Genomic DNA, 16342 nt, shown 5'->3' on the forward strand with positions numbered 1-16342 from the left:
ACAGGTCCTATCTGCATAGTTAGTGTTACAGAGTCCCCAGGATATAAAGTGTCTGTATGAAAATAAATAAGGGCTTTTCTTTTCGTATGTTTGGTTGATGATATCTGTAGCATTTAATGGAGTAACAGGATTCAAATCTTTTGGCTTTTCTTAAATAGCATGTTAATTGCTATTTTGTACATTTTGTGTTTTTGAAATGTATTCACTTCCTAGAAAGTCTTGCCACCCGATGTATTTTAGATCCTCAGATTGTATATATTTAATCTAACCTCACACATATGGATGAGGAGGGGGCATGCTTTGCAGCTCCTGGGGAGATTAGAATTGGTACTTTCCCCCCATCGAGTCAGTTTGCTGCAGAATATAATAGCTGGTAAAGGATTTGAGTTCATATCTTAAAAGCTCATCAGAAAAACTCCAGGCTGTAGATTTTTTCTCTCTCTCTCAGCAACACGTTAGATATGGGGGTTCTCCTTGGTTGCCTCTGCCAGTATTGCTGAGTTGAAAATGCTGCAGGAAGAAAGAAAGAGCTTCACTGTGCTCTTATCTGAGGAGTGAGGGGGATGGACTAGCTGGGAGATGCCAAGGGGCTGTGACTGTGTATCTGGAGACTTTACAGACATCACTAATAAATGACTGTGAGCTTTCCTGAAGTCAGCACTCCAGAAAGCCACTACTAATCAATCACTGTTAGCCCAAGAAATGAAACTGGAATGCCATTCTGAAACAAGAGGTATGTAAACCCTAGAATATAGCTGGGATGATTGGCAAACATGAGCCTTTGGGTGGCACAGAAAGACTGTTTGAGGACATGGACTGTTGCAAGTAAAAAAAAAAAAAAAAGATCTCAGGTTTCCAGAAGGCAGGCATTATCAGTGATTCATGTTTTTCCATGATGAGCAAATCTTTTCTCATACCATGTATCATGGTCACTAGATGCTGCAAGAAGGGAGGGAGAGAGGAAAAAGGAAAGAAAGGAGGGAGGAAAAAAGGGAGGGAGGGAGGGAGGGATGGAGGAAGGAAGGAAGGAAGGAAGGAAGGAAGGAAGGAAGGAAGGAAGGAAGGAAGGAAGGAACGAAGGAAGGAAGGAAGGAAGGAAAGAAGGGAGAGCCATATCCTTGGCCTGTCCTGGCCTCTGTAATCTTTCAGTGTTGCGTGAATCTTCCATGGGGCAGGCACGAGCCTCTCCATCATGGAAACCACATCCACGATAAGTGAGGTGACTCCTGAAGACTGGCTCCATCACCGATGTTGTTGCCTGCAAAACAATGGCCCAAGGAACTCAGCATTACTGGCTGGACTCCAGGACTGTCCTTGCCAAGCATCGCCAAAGCCTTTCAAGACCCTCCTGGTGCATACTGAGGAGAGCATGTTGGATCTTTTCCTGCCTTGACTCTGTATTCTGTCCCCTTGATCTGTAGTTGGAAATCAGATCTCATGACATGCAGAGAAACTCGATCGTGCTCTCAGCTTTTTCTAAATTATTTTTTATGAGAGAGAGAAAATTGGCATGCCAGGGCCTCTAGACTTTGCAATAAAATTCCAGACATGTGCATCACCTTGTGCATCTGGCTGACATAGGTTCTGGGGAGTGGAACCTGGGTCTTTGGGCTTTGCGGGGAAGCGCCTTTACCGCCAAACTATCTCTCCAGCCTGATGCTTTCAGCTTTGAACAGTTTGGAGACTTACATCCTTTTGATGATACTTTATTACTTATTTTTGGAGGAGTGGGCTTTTGGCTCCTTGCCGGAAAGGACTAGGTCAGATAACTGAATGTCGATGGTGGGATAGTGAATCTCTTGCAGGGTTACTCAGTAAGTATTTTCTTCAAGTGGTTTCATGAAAATAGGCTTAAACTTCTACCCTTTTTAACTTTTAGAAGAAAATTTTGGTTTTTCAAGGTAGGGTCTCGCTCTACCCCAGGCAGACCTGGAATTCACTATGTAGTCTCAGGGTGGCCTTGAACACACAGTGATTCTCCTACCTCTGCCTTCCGAGTGCTGGGATTAAAGCTATGTGCCACCACGCCCCGCTTTTATTTATTTATTTACACATGTGTATATGCACATGCCAATATCTCCTGCCACTGCAAATGAGCACCAGATACTTGTGCCACATTTTGTGCATCTGGTAGGGAATTGAATCAAGGCCAGGCAGGACCCTGTACCACTGAACCATCGCCCCAACCCATGGATTTTCTTTTCTACCCAAAGCTGGAATTTTTGTATCAATATTAAATGCCCATCTAGTGAGCAGTTACAAGCAAGGCATTCTGCTAACTGCTTTGCATATATTCTCCTAAATGAAACATAGAGAAATTACAGAACTTGTCAATACATCACAGTGAATGGCAATGGGGGGCGGGGGTCACCAAATAGGCCTAACCTTGAAGTCTTTCCCCAAAATACTAGCTTGCTCAGTCAAGGTGCTGCTTCCTCCTTATGTTGTAGTCAGCTCCACATCGCTGGGATGAACATCCAAACCAGACACAGTTTATAGGAGGAAGGGCTTGTTTGAGTTTGCAGATCGAGGGGACATTCCACTGAGGCTGTAAGAAGCTGGCTCCCATTTATGACTCAAAGCAGAGAGACACCACCAAGCCAGCGCAGCCAGCGCTGACAGCCGGTGAGCCCCAGGGAGTGGACAGTCAGCGGCCGGGCCCAGACCCGGCTCAAAACCTCTGTGCGTTCCTTCGTGTTGGAAATCAGATCCACCCCCAAACACACCTTAGGGATGGACCCCAGGGTCCTCCCCCAAGTGATCTCTTCCAGCCAGGTGGCTAGAAATCCAAGTTACACGCCTTAATAAAACACCTGAGTCTATATCGGGAGGGCGTACATTCAAACTACCATACCTTCCTTGAGCTACCTCTGTTTCCCAAAGACATGTGCCAGTACTGTCTCTTACAACATGCCCTAAGATAGGGTTGAGGTGTTTGCTTGCAAAGCCGAACAACCCAGGTTCCATTCCCCAGGACCCATGTAAAGTCAAATGCACACAGTGGTACACACATCTGGAATTCGTTTGCAGTGGCTGGAGGTCCCAATACACCCATTCACTTTGTCTGTCATCCCCCCCTCCTCCCTCCCCCTCCCCTCCCCTCTCTCTCTCTCTCTTTCTCTCTCTCTCTCTTTCTCCTTGTGGATTAATAAAGAAAATGGTAACATTCCACTTAAAGTATTCTTTTAAAAATAAAAATAAAAATACAGTAAAGGGCTGGAGAGATGGCTTAGCGGTTAAGCGCTTGCCTGTGAAGCCTAAGGATCCTGGTTCGAGGCTCAATTCCCCAGGTCCCACATTAGCCAGATGCACAAGAGGGCGCAAGCGTCTGGAGTTCGTTTGCAGTGGCTGGAGGCCCTGGCATGCCCATTCTCTCTTCTCTCCTTATCTGCCTCTTTCTCTCTCTGTCACTACCAAATAAATAAAAATAAACAAAAAAATTAAAAAATAAAATAAAAAAAATTAAAAAAAAAATACAGTAAAGTCATTTGAAATGACCTTCTCATTTTTTAAGGGAATTTATGACTTCTGATCTGTGAATCTCTGATTGTCAGTATGTTGGCTTGCCAGACCCCAGGATGCTGCAGTCTTTTCAGTTTGGGGCTTTACGGGGCTGCTTGTAGCCTAGGCTGAGGATTGGTTCTCCGGGAACTGCGTGTGCGGTGTGCGTGTGTGTGTGTGTGTGTGTGTGTGTGTGTGTGTGTGTGGTGTATGTGTGGGCGTGTAGAGGCCAGAGATCAACATCAGGTGCCCTCCTCAACAGACCGCTGCCTTATTTTCGGAGACAGGGTCTCTTGCTGGAGCCAAAGCTCACCAATTTGTCTAGACTGGCTGCTAACATGTCCTGGGACCCTCCTGTGTGCATGGCCCCCCACGCTGGGCTCACAGGTGGGCACTACCATGCCCGACCTTTGGGTGGGCGCGGGGGGTCTGACCTCAGGTCCTCTTGCTCCTTTGGCAAGCCCTTACAAGGACATTTTTTATTTTTATGTGAGACACCCTGGCATTTCAGGAACAAGCCTAGCATTTATGTTACTTCTTCCTTCAGAACAACCTGTTCGACCTCTTGGTTTTTCACACCCCAAACTCCTGAACATCAGTTGACCTTTAGGGTCTAATTCTCAGCTGAAGTTTCCCCTTCTCCAAGAACAGGGGTGGACTTTGAGGTGTGTCGCTGGCCTGGCTGACAGTTTCCTACCTCTGGGTTGACTGCAGGCACATCCTTTAGTGAATCTTCCTGGCAGGACCCACGTGTCCCCTACTTGGCTATTAAACCCAAGTCTGTAAAAAGTCAGGACAAACTTGTTCGTTGTACCTCAGCACACTTACTGCCCTTTTGTTATGAAATATTTTTATTTTTTTATTTATTCGCATATGTGTGTATGTTTGTGTGGGGGGGTTCCAGGGTCTCTCACCACTGTGGGTTCATGTGCCACTTTTTAAAGATTCATTTATTTGAGAGAGAGAGAATGGATGCACCCGAGCTTCCTACCCCTGCAAATTAACTCCAGATGCATGCGCTCCTTTGTGCATCTGGCTTGACGTGGGTTCTGGAGAGTTGAATCCAAGCCATGAGGCTTTGGAAGCAAGCACCTCTGACCACTGGGCCATCCCTCCAGCCCCGTGCTCCCCGCTTTCATTCTCACGTGTTTCCCCGTGTGTACCAGCTGTCTTCTTGTTCTCATTATAAAGTGAACGAGTCCAGCGTCTAAAGGGATGATTCAGACATGCTCGGCCTTGTGACGTTGCAACACGTCGTTGCCACTTGCAGAGTCCACACAAGAACTGTGCAATCAAGACACAAGACTTAGAATATAAAAACCTCAGGTTTTATCTTTCAACTTTATTTATTATTTATTTGCAAGCAGAAAGAGAAAGAGAATAAATAGGTTCACTAAAGCCTCTTTCTGCTGCAAACAAGCTCCAGATACATACCAATTTATGCACTGGTTTTATGTACGTACTGGGGCACCTGGGCCACAGGCTTTGCAAGCAAGTGCCTTTAATTGCTGAGCCATCTCCCCAACCCTGTGGCTCTTTGTACTTTATATAGGTAGAGGGGAATCGAACCCAGGTTATCAGGCTTTGCAAGCAAGTGCCTTTAACCACTGAGACATCTCTCCCCCCCCACACCCTGCTTGCCATGTTTTAATTAGGTGGCTGGTTTTGTCTTGGGCTACGCTCACAGTGTCCTGGGCCAGGAGCAGCATGCTGGCTTTGCAGCGGGCATGCCTGCATGTCTAGGTGTTTGAAAAGTTTGCATATTCAAGTTGTCATTTGTCATTCTGCCAGAAAAAAAAGGAACTTATTCCAGTTTCATGGGAAAATATTCAAAAAACACATAAGAATGTGAACTAATACATCATTTTCCTCATCTGAATGCTGGTCAGTCCTCGAACTGCTTTGTGAGGAATAATCTTTCAAAGTTTTGTTTATTTATCTGTCTGTGTATGTGTGTACACGTATGCACACATGCCAGGACTTCTTACCACAGCAAACACATCCCCAATACTTTAAATCACTTTGCTGGTGTCCAGTTTACAAGGGTGGCTTGGGACTTGAACCGGGGCCAATGGGCTCTGCAAGCAACTGCCTTTAGCAGCTGAGCCACATCCCCATCCCCAGGAGTAACAACTTGCTCTTTTCTTCTTTCTGGAATCATTTCCTGCACTGCAGCATGTATGTCCATATAAAACGTGATTTGTTTACACAGGCAGATCAGCATTCTACTCTCTGCGCTATACCTAACAGTACATCTGGACCTCATTGCATATTGATGACTTTAGCTCTGTACATGCACCCCCCTCTTTGGAGGGGTTTTGAAGTGGCGTCTCACTCTAAACCAGGCTGACCTAGAATTCACTATGGATTCTCAGGGTGGCCTTGAAACTCACAGCAATCCTCCTACCTCTGCCTCCTGAGCACTGGGATTAAAGGTGTGTGAGAGAATAACTATGCTGTCAATTACTTTCTCATTCTAGCCAGCAGGCCCGTACGGGGAGCTTTCAATGGAACTCTCTTTGTTTGTACCCTTCCCGTCCCCCCACGCCACTGTGGGGTCCTCAGAGTCCAGGACTTTATCTTTCATTGGTGACCCTGGGATTCGCACACATGGTCTGGCAGCGAGGGAGCCTCCCTTCAACTTTGTCTCAGGAGTGACTGTGCTCACTAGGGCGTCAAGAGAGCCCTCAGGATCGTCTGTATTTGAACCCCAGCATTAGTATTCGAATCCCAGGAGTAAACCCAGTATTTGCCTTGTGGTGGCTGGAATCAGATGTCCCCCATGTACTGTGTGTTTTGATTGCTTGGCCCCCAGCTGGTGACCGTTTGGGAAGTGGTGCCTTGCTAGAGGAGGTGTGTTGTTGGGGGCGGGTTTAGGGGTGTATAGCCAGCTCCCATCACAGCTCAGTTCACCATCTTGCTTATATTTTCCACCTGCTGTGGCAGAGGTGACGTCCAGCCTCTGCTCATGCCACCTTCTCCCTGCCATCATGGAGCTTCCCCTCAAGACCATAAGCCAAAATAAACCTTTCCTCCCGTCAGCTGCTTTTAGTTGGGTGTTTTGTCCCAGCAACAGGAAGGTGATGGCAACGTGGCTCATCGGTCATCTGTCTGTCTGTCTGTCCACTGGGCTCTTCCTGTCATCTTGACACTTGACCTGTTGACATCAGACCTCTGCCCTCCCGACAACCCTGTGAAACTGTCAAGGCTGTGACCGTATTCATAGCCCAGGAGCCCAGGAAACTGAGCCCCAGGTTATGTACGTGTAAGAGACAGGGGTCAAACTTAATGAAGTTTTATGTGCTGGCCTCATAAGCACCGCTTCTTAATTAATGGTTGTATCAGCATGCCAGCAACAGACATGTTTCATTGTTCATCCCTTCATTTATGCATTCAATCCATCAACAAGTAATTACTGGGAGCTCACGATGTTCCAGGCAGACAATGATACATCTTGATGAGAGGTGAAAACCTTCTACCCCGGTGGAAGGCCATTGACGGAGAAAGCAAAAATAAAATAATAATAAAAGTGGAAGTGGGCCAGCAAAGATTTAGGGAGCACACAAGCTTCCCCAGAAGGAGGCCTCCAGTGTTTGGGAGACACCCATGAGCCTGGGAAGACCAGACAGCAGCCGGGGGGCGGAGGAGGGGAAGGGGGGGTTGAGCATTTCTGTCCTCTTTCCTCCCTGGGGGTCTCCTCCGGTTTCCCCAGACCCTTCCAGCTCTCGGGCCTAGAAAGCAGACTGAGCCCCTGATCAGCCCTTTCTAATTTTAAAACAGTAGCTCCCTAGATTGAAATCTCAATTTGGGAACAGGCCTACGATTGGCCCGGGCCTGGAAATGTGCACCAATGAGCTTGGCGGGAGGTGGGGCAGCCTTCCTTTAAGCAGCCCCGCAGGCAGCCCCCAGAGCTTGGGAGCGCTCTCTCCCAGGACCTGAGGGCTGCTTTTTTCTCTTTTTTTTTTTCCTGCTGCGCCTGGAAGCTGCCTCCCCCGCCCCATCTCGTCCCCACCCCGGGAATGTCACCCTCCTCAGCCGCAGTCCCTGCTGGGCCCCCGCGGGCTGGGCGCGCTTGGAGACCTTTGTCCCCACGTTGGGCTCCTTAGCCGCTGTCCCTGGGTCTCGGGTCCCCTGAGCAGTGTCCGGGCCGGTGGAGGAGCGCAGCGGCGACCGAGCCATGCGAGGCTGAGCCGGGTAAGTGTCCCCGAGCCAGGACTTGGGGGTGGGGACACCCCGAGGGGGCGCAGGGGCGCTGGCTCCAGGCCTGGGCTCTCCCCTCTCCAGGAAGGACCAGCGCCGCTGCGCTCTGCCCTGGGGAGGAAACTGGGCAGCTGCGGTCCCATCCCATGTCAGTTTTCGCATCATAGTCACCTTGTTAGCCATGTCATATCACGAGGTACAAATGGGGAATGCGTTAGGACTTGGGGGGGAATCTTAACTTCTCAGAATTCGCCCCTTAAAACAGTTTCTCTCTCTCTCTTTTTACTGCCTCATAAATCATTTCCTTTAAATATTTAATACGCATTTACTGCTAATGACCTACTTATTTCTGTGAAAGTATCAAGAATATTTGTGAGTGGCTCCCAAGGTCTCCTCTGGAATAATATTTACGCCTTTCCGCATACCTTTGCGCCTTGAGCTTACAGCCCCTAAAAATGGAAACACTGTTTATTTTCCTACTACTTGAAAAATTCATGTCTTTGCTCCTTGGTGTGGACTTTTAGAATTAATAAACTATGATTATTCATGTATTCTGTCTGAATTGGAGTAGAGGGCAGTTTTCCTCTCCTGCCCCTCACAGCTTTTTTTCCTTGTTGGGCGGGGGGGTCTCTTGGAGAAGCTTGTGGGGGAGGGCACCCATGCACCCACCCTCTCTGCTGGTACAGAGGCAAGACGTGTTCAAGACTGGGAATGCGCCAATCTGGAATGCTTGGGCAACTGTACCCTGAGAGAATTTAAAAGCCAAATTAATTGCCAGAGAGATGGTGGGTGGCTGAGACGGGTAAGGTTCAAAAAAATGCCATTTCAGGAAGCTGCCCCCCACCCCATCTGTTCATTCATTTGTTCCTAAGCAAAAAGTTGGGAGGTAAGGCAGAAGGTCAGGGTTTCTTTTATTTACTTATTTATTATTTTTTTGAAGATGAGGCAGCTGGGAGACATGCTTTCCAAAACTGGAGCAACGTCTAATTGCATGGACAGCCAAATTCCATTTCCGCCCGTATTAAATTATTTTGGCTTTTAACAGCCCTCCTTTTGCTGGCCGGCTTTTATTTGTGGCTGTTTAGGTGGGATGAATCATTTGTGTATTTGGGTTCCCTGCGTTTTGCACACAGATGTTTTTATCTGTGCAACTGGTTGAGTAATTGGAGTGATGGACGTCTGCACAGAGAGAGCAAGCACCACTTGGGGAGGATTTGAGCCTTTCTTTTTTTTCAGGTCATCAATTGCTAAATCATCCCAGCCATTGGGCAATTCAGATAAAGGTGTCGAGTGAGCTGAGCAGTGAAGAATGCGTGTGTAGCTAATTCTGCTTGTCCTGCAATAAAACATCTTCCCATGAGCCCAAAAAAAACCAGGGGGGAGGAGATATAAAAACGATCCTGGGCTCATAGTCAGTGACTGCCCCCTTTCCCCAAGATTTCTGAGAACCTGCCAGGAGGAACTGTTGACTGGATGGAAGTTTCAAGAAATGCAGAGCAGAAATCAGAACAGCCTTTCTTGAGCCACTTTTATTTCTGTTTGAAGGGAAGGAACACTTTGTTAGAATAACAAATCGTGGCTGCTTTTCAAAAGAAAAGGAAAAAAAATGGTGTTTCGAAGGCAGATTCATTTTAAGAGTGTGAATCATTTGGTTTAGGTTTTTTTTTTTTTTTCCTTTTGCGGTGGAGGCTTGGAGATGATTAAACGTCCTGTCCGCAGGAAATTACCAGGAGATTTGAGCGTTTTCCTGAACCCCAGCCTCAGATGGCGCACAGCTTCGGGAGTAAGACGAGAAATCTCTGGTACCCGCTGGTCTTTCTTGGGTCTTACTTACTAAGCTTTGTTTGGTCTCTCCAGCTTTTCAATAACAAACCTTTTATTTGCTTATTTAATTATTTTTAAAATTTTGAGGCTGTTTCAAGAAACTGAAATCTCTCTCATTCCTTTCCTAGGCTTTCTTTCCCAGCCCCCTCCCACTCGACACACATTTTGTTTTCTTTTTCTTGAGACAGGGATGTAGCCTAAGCTAGTTTTGAACTCACAGTCTTCCTTCTACTGCCTCAGCCTCTCAAGTGCAAGGATTACAGCCCTGGCCACCACGACTGGCCCTTCCTAAGCTGTACAAGAGTGGATTTATTTCTGAGACAGTCTATCTAGCCTGCTTCCCCATGAGTCTCCTCCAGCGTCAGCAGGAGAGGCTCTCGGCTTCTTTTCCCAAGATTTAAGCTAGGACTGTTATCCTCAGAGACCCAGATGTCTGCAGGAATGAGAGCAATGCACAGGTCTGACCCAGGGCTCAGCAATTTGGTGGTGACATTTATGGTCTTTGTAGAGCTATTTGCAGAGCAAGCAGAGCGGTTCTGTGTTGGGTTTCCCCAGAAGTACTCCACCCTGAAAAGATCGGGTAATTAAAGGACACCTGAGGGGCACAATTTGTAGGCCTTTGGTTCTATGTGCAGAAAGCTGTGGATTTGAATCCCAGCACTCAGGAGGCAAGGGTAGGAGGATTGCCATGAGTTCAAGGCCACCCTGACACTACATAGTGAATTCCAGGTTAGCCTGGGCTAGAGCGAGACCCTATCTTTAAAAACAATATACATACTTGGGAAAACAAATCTTTGAGATTCCGTGTTTCCCTAAAATATCTTTCTTAATCCTTCCTGAAAGATAGCCAGCACATCAAGTACTTCCTAGCTGCATAATAAAATAGAAGCACTCTGGGAGAAGATAAACACAGTGTGCTCTTCTGATGCCAATAGAGGAAGCAGAGGGAACAACTGGTTTTTTGTTTGTTTGTTTGTTTTGTTTTGCTACCAAATCACAGGCTGGTAATCCAAGTTGAATATGATGGAACTTGATGGAAGACATATTGAGAATTTAAATGCAACGTCCTAGGAAAGGTTTCTTATTTTTTTTTATTATTATTATCTCAAAATGTCAATGGCAAGGGATTCTATTCTGGGATATTTAACGTTTGATTACCAAGCAGGTCTTTTGTGTAACTTTTTTTTTTTTTTCTCATATCCTGCCGTGCTGTTTGAGAGGCAAAGGAAGATGTTATTCGTGTGTGAACATTGTCGTCATTGTCACCTGGATGGCTTCCACAGGAAGGGAAGTTTTAGGCCGAAGGAATAGTCACAAGCACTGTGAGACACTGTGTGGGAAAACTCTTTCACGTATGATCTCAGCATGTGCCTCCTGTGTGTTCAAGTCACTGGGTCTGTTATAATACCTTTCCTGGCCAGAGACCAGTCCACAGAGAGGGTGGTATATGAAAGTATCTTTGAAAGTTTGCTTCAGGGGCTAGGGAGATGGCTCAGCAGTTAAAAGTACTTGCTTGCAAAGCCTGCTGGCTCAAGTTCAGTTCCCCAATACCTATGTAAGGCCAGATGCACAAAGTGGCACATGTGTCTGAAGTTAGTCAGCAGCAACGAGAGTTTCTGGTGTCCTCATTCTCATTCTCTCTTTTCTCTCTCTCTCCATAAATGATTTTAAAAAGAAAGTTTCCTTCATAGAACCTTTTCCTTAAAAAAAAAAAAAAACCTGATTCTTTGGGAATCTTTGGTTAAGGCTGTTCCACATATGCCTAGACCACTGTCCTTAGCTACTGACTTTTTATCTTGTTATATTTTGAGATGACATCTTCCTGTGTAACTCAGGATGGTTTTGAACTTTTGATCCCTCTGCCTCTGCTTCCTGAGGGCTTCATTGTTGTTTTGTTGTTGTTGTTTTGTTTGTTTTATCAATGTAGGGCCTCACTGTAGCCCAGGCTGACCTAGAATTCACTCTGTAGTCTCAGGGTGGCCTTAAACTCCCTGCCTCTGTCTCCTGAGTGCTGGGATTAAAGGTGTGTGCCACCATGTCCAGTGTTTTCACACTTTGCAACCCCAGTTCCCGTTTTATTTCTTAATGATTCAGACTCTGTTCAGACTTCCAGAGATGAGCAAATACCCACTGTGTTGCATTTAGATGAATTCTAATTTTGAGCAGCTGGCAATCCACTCTGGAAAAGGGGGCTTTCTCTTGGCATGTTACATATGCAACAATAACAGAATGATAGCTTAACCTGCTGTAGTGACCTTTGTCAGGCACAGATGAAAAGCATACTCTCTCTCTCCCTGGCGTGAGAATGCCCATTGAAATTCCTGCTTCCGTAGGTCTGCAGCAAAGCCTGGAAATCTGCCTTTTAATCAAACCCCAGGTAGAACCCTGGAGCTTCCGCAGTGCTTCACTTCTTGTCATTTGATGACTGCTGCGATGACTGTTGTTGTGTCATGTGTGTGTTGCTGGGACAAACCACCACCCAACCAAAAGCAGCTCGTGGGAGGAAAGGGTTTATTTTGGCTCACAGTCTCTAGGGGAAGCTTCATGATGGCAGGGGAAAGCATGGCATGAGCAGAGACTGGACGTCACCTCAGCTACAGCAGCTGGCAAAAAGCAGCAAAGTGAGAAGTGCTGCTTACTAGCAAGGTGGAGCTGTCTACAGCACCCCAAAGCCCACCCCCAGCAACACACCTCCTCCAGCAAGGCTCTGCCTCCCAAATTGCCACCAGCTGTGGACCAAGCACTCGGAACGCAGGAGCCTGTGGGAGAACATCTGATTCAAGCCACCATAAGCCCTCCGAGGTCTGTGCCATGGACAGATGAGAAGCAAATGCTCAGAGGCCATGCAGACTGCCTGAGCCTGTGAGTGCCCATCTTCAGGGTCCATGGTCTCAAGGATTTGCCCTTGGAGGCTTGGCGTCTTCACAGTTTGGACCTAGTTACCCTTCTCTCTTCACAGAGGGATCCTTCTGTAAGACCCCAACTTTAGCAGGCAGCAGTCCGTGGGGTCCCCGTGTCTAAATTAAAGACAATACACAGAGTGAGCTGGTGACACCTCAGTGTCCATGGAGACAGCTCAAGATAGGATGGATGGCCAAGGGAGGTATTTCTGAGTCCTCTGGATCTTGGAATCACTTAGGCAGCTGTCTTGCCTTCTATAGGCCTGCGCACAAATGCCACTTCCTCCAGTCCATGACACCTCTCACAGGCTCCCCACCAGCCAGCAGGGGACCCTGTCTTCCTGCCCATGACCAGAGGCCCATTTTGGCCCCTTCCCCTTCCTTCATCTCTGCATGCTTCTCTACTCCAAGAGAATCCTACAAGAAAACACATGGGCCTGGAGAGACAGCCCAGCAGTTAACAGGCCAGATTCAGTTCCCTAGCACCCATGTAAAAGCCAGATGCACAACATGGCACATAGCATCTGGAGTTGGTTTGCGGTGGCTGGAAGCCCTGTCTCACCTATTCATTCTCTTTCTCTGTCTATGCAAATAAATAAATGAAATATATTTTAAAAATAACATGTAGCAGGGTGTGGTGGCACACACCTTTAATCCCAGTACTCGGGTGGCAGAGGTAGGAGGATCACCATGAGTTCAAGGTCACCCTGAGACTGCATAGTGAATTCTAGGTCAGCCTGGACCCCTGCTTTGAAAAACAAAAACAAAAGCCATGGAAAGGGCTCCCACAAAAGAAGGTAGGCAGAAGTGAGGAGAAGCCTTGTTTGGGCCTATTGAATAATTCTTTCTTTACTTGACTTATCGCTTTGAGGGAAAAAAAAAACAAAAAAAAAACTGTTGCTGATTTTTTTTTTTGGCATAATCACTTCAGGATTGTGATATAAAAAAAAATCTTCACCTCATGAGTTTTGCATTCATTGTCTGTAAAATGGAAAGTCCATGTCAATTTTTTCTCCTGGGGGAATGAATGACAGAATGTCTGTGACAATCCTTTGGACTGTGTTTAAACACCCTTGGAAGACGAGCGCATGCCTCCTTGTGGCTGTGGTTCCTGCACTGGGATCTACGGATGCCGCTCTGTGACTTGCTCTCCACCAGAAACAAAGAAGCTTCTGTGGGTGCTTAGGACATGTAGCCCCGTCCCCCCACAAACCCTGTCTCTCTCAAGGAGCCAAGGCTTAGTTAGAGATGTCGAGATGGCTTCCTATGTACAGCAGCGTTCACACAGTGGGGTCACTCCCTCCAGCTTCTCTGTAGGCCCCCAGCTGCCTTGACTTGATGCCCTTTCCTCTCCTCGGGTCCTCCAGAATTTAGACAGCACCTGTCACTGTCTTTCTGGCTCACATCCTTTTACCATTTTTTGGTGGGTGGGGGGGCGGTTTCAAGGTAGGGTCTCACTCTAGCTCAGGCTGACCTGGAATTTACTATAGAGTCTCAGGGTGGCCTTGAACTCATGGTGATCCTCCTATCTCTGCCTCCCGGGTGCTGGGATTAAAGGAGTGCGCCACCACGCCCGGTTTATGGCTCACATCGTTTTACCTTTTTTTTTTTTTTTTTTTTTTGGCCTCCTTGATAATGTCACTTCCTCATGGCTTCATGTTGTCATATGGTGACATCCAGCAGCTTCATAGCTTCTGCTGGACCTCTTTCTCAAGCCACAGACTCGTGCCACTGTCCCTTAGTATCTGCGAGGAACTGTCCCCAGGACTCTGGATGCCAGACTGAGATTCCTCGAGGCCCTTGCATAAAGTGGCTCAGTGTTAGCAGATAACCCGTGCACATCCTGCCACATGCTTCCCATGTCTGAATGATTAATGCTGTCTCGTACAGTGTAAATACTCAGTAAATAGCTGTAACTCTCGGCCTGTTTAGAGAACGATGGCATGGGAAAAGAGGTGTGAATGTGTTCAGTGCAGACAGTTGTTTTAATTCTTTGCATCGGTGGCTAGTTGAAACTGAAGGTCTGGGAGTCAAGAGTTGAGAACACCTACTCTGACCGCATCTCTCTTCTCAGCCTCTTCTCCAACCTGCCCCTCATCCACTCCTCTCTCTTCATGACAGCCAGTGGCACCTCCAGCTGCCAAGTGCTTCATCTGAAAGCTTTTGACGCATCTGATCCTTCTCTTTGCCTCACGTCCCCATACCCAGCCAAATAGTAGTGCATCCTCTCATTCAACCTTGCAAATATATTTCTAAATGGGGGTGGACTATAGGCAAGGAGGACAGAGGAGGAAGCGCTATCTGACCAGGGTGCTGAAAACTATATTCGCTATTGACAATGTTGACAGGTGGAGCCTTGCTGGAGGAGGGGTGTTGTTGGGGGGGGGCTTTGAAGTTGTTACAGCCAGCTCCTCTTTGCCAGAGTTCAGCTTGCTCTCCTGCTGCTGTTTCCACCTGCTGTGGCAGAGGTGGGTGTCCCGCCTCCACTCAGGCCATCTTTCCCTGCCACTGTGGAGCGTCCCCTCGAGACTGTGAGCCACAACAAAGCCTGTCCTCCTGTCAGCTGCTTTTGGTCAGGTGCTTTGTCCCAGCAAGTCCCTGCCACACCCAGTAGGACAACACTGCCACTTCTCCTGGTCCTGTGGAGCCAGGGGCTGTGTCCTGTATGGACAGTCACCATCCAGAGTTCTTGTCAACGAGTAGCAGCTTCCTAAATAGATTTTAACTGTTACCTGGGCTAGTGTCTGACATAGCAACTGTGAGAAAACTGTTTCCTAATGAAAAATGTTCAAGTTCTCCTTATTATCTCCTTCCCTCGTTTTCGCCACTTTTTTTTTTTAAAAAAAAAAAAACTTCCTAGGGAATGGAAAAACTCATGGGCTTCTTGACCTTGCTAAAATCCTGTACTTAACGTTGCTGAGCCTTGATTTTTTCTGTTTTTTAATTGCACAACAAGGTCAGCGATGGTCACAGGTCTGTGACTCTGTGGTTGAAGGTGTCATTGCAGTGTGATTTTGTGCGTTTCATCACCTTTTAAAAATTACAGTCTGGCTAATGGCTTTCTTTGAAGGCTCAGCTTCTGGGCTGGGCCTAGGAAGTCTGATCACATGCAGCTGTTCTGGGAATTCACTTGAGATCCGAGAGTTTTTAAGATCAATTGCAACTCCCTCAAATGCCTTTGGAACTTGGAGTAGAGTAAACATATATTCATGTTTGAGTCTGTGAGAGAAGACTGTCCCCAGACCAGAGCCAGGGCTGAAGCGGCGACCTTCCTCCCTGCTGCCCCCGCCTCTCCCGCACTATGACTGTTGGAGGGCGTACTTAAAAGTCACAGTGAGGCCTTGCACGCCTGAGAGCTAGGGTGGGGAGTCAATAGATATTGGTGGGGATGAGAACGCTCTTCCCTGGGAAAGAGAAAAAGAATACAGATGTTTCTAAAAACCCACAAGCCATGGTTTATTTACTTGGACTATTCAGTGAGTTGCTGGGATGGGAATAGGCCAGCGGTTTTATTTGTCTGGAGCTAAAAGAGACAAGGGGGCGGGGCTCTTCAGCATTCTGTAATTGATTAGCAATGCCTGCCATGGGCAGGAACCACTGTTCTACATAAAGAATTGGAGAGTGCTAGAACTGGAAGGGCCACTGGCTTTCGGAAAATGCTCCTAAGCTTGGTGACGTGCGCAGTCATAACTGGTGAGGAGGAGATGCTGCAGGTTGAGCCCAACTCCTGAGGGACACCCCTACACTCTGACCCTGACCTGCTGATGTCTGTGACCATCTTGGCCTCACCAGGGCTCCCAGCATCCCGTCTTCAGAGTGTTCCCTGGGACCTTCGTGAGGCAGTTCTGAGCCAGCTAACTGCGAAACATCCACATTATTGTAGTCCTTCCTCAGGGACAAGAGAAGTCTGCCCATGG

The 16342-nt window shown here is 47.3% G+C and overlaps 1 protein-coding gene across 2 annotated transcripts in view; it reads left to right on the plus strand.

The window, feature by feature from the left end:
* Positions 1-16342, plus strand: part of Prickle2 (prickle planar cell polarity protein 2) — a 374089-nt gene that overhangs the window by 194141 nt on the left and 163606 nt on the right. Inside the window, exon 1 of one of the 2 annotated variants that reach the window (XM_045136097.1) lies at positions 7484-7695. The exons of the other annotated variant lie outside the window; for it this stretch is intronic. The gene's annotated coding sequence lies outside the window, so the exon portion shown is untranslated. Of the gene's footprint in view, positions 1-7483; positions 7696-16342 lie in introns of those variants that run through there. 2 annotated transcript variants of the gene reach the window in all.

This window comes from Jaculus jaculus, chromosome 16 (genome assembly GCF_020740685.1).
Source record: "Jaculus jaculus isolate mJacJac1 chromosome 16, mJacJac1.mat.Y.cur, whole genome shotgun sequence".
In the NCBI taxonomy this organism is placed as follows: Eukaryota; Metazoa; Chordata; class Mammalia; order Rodentia; family Dipodidae; genus Jaculus; species Jaculus jaculus.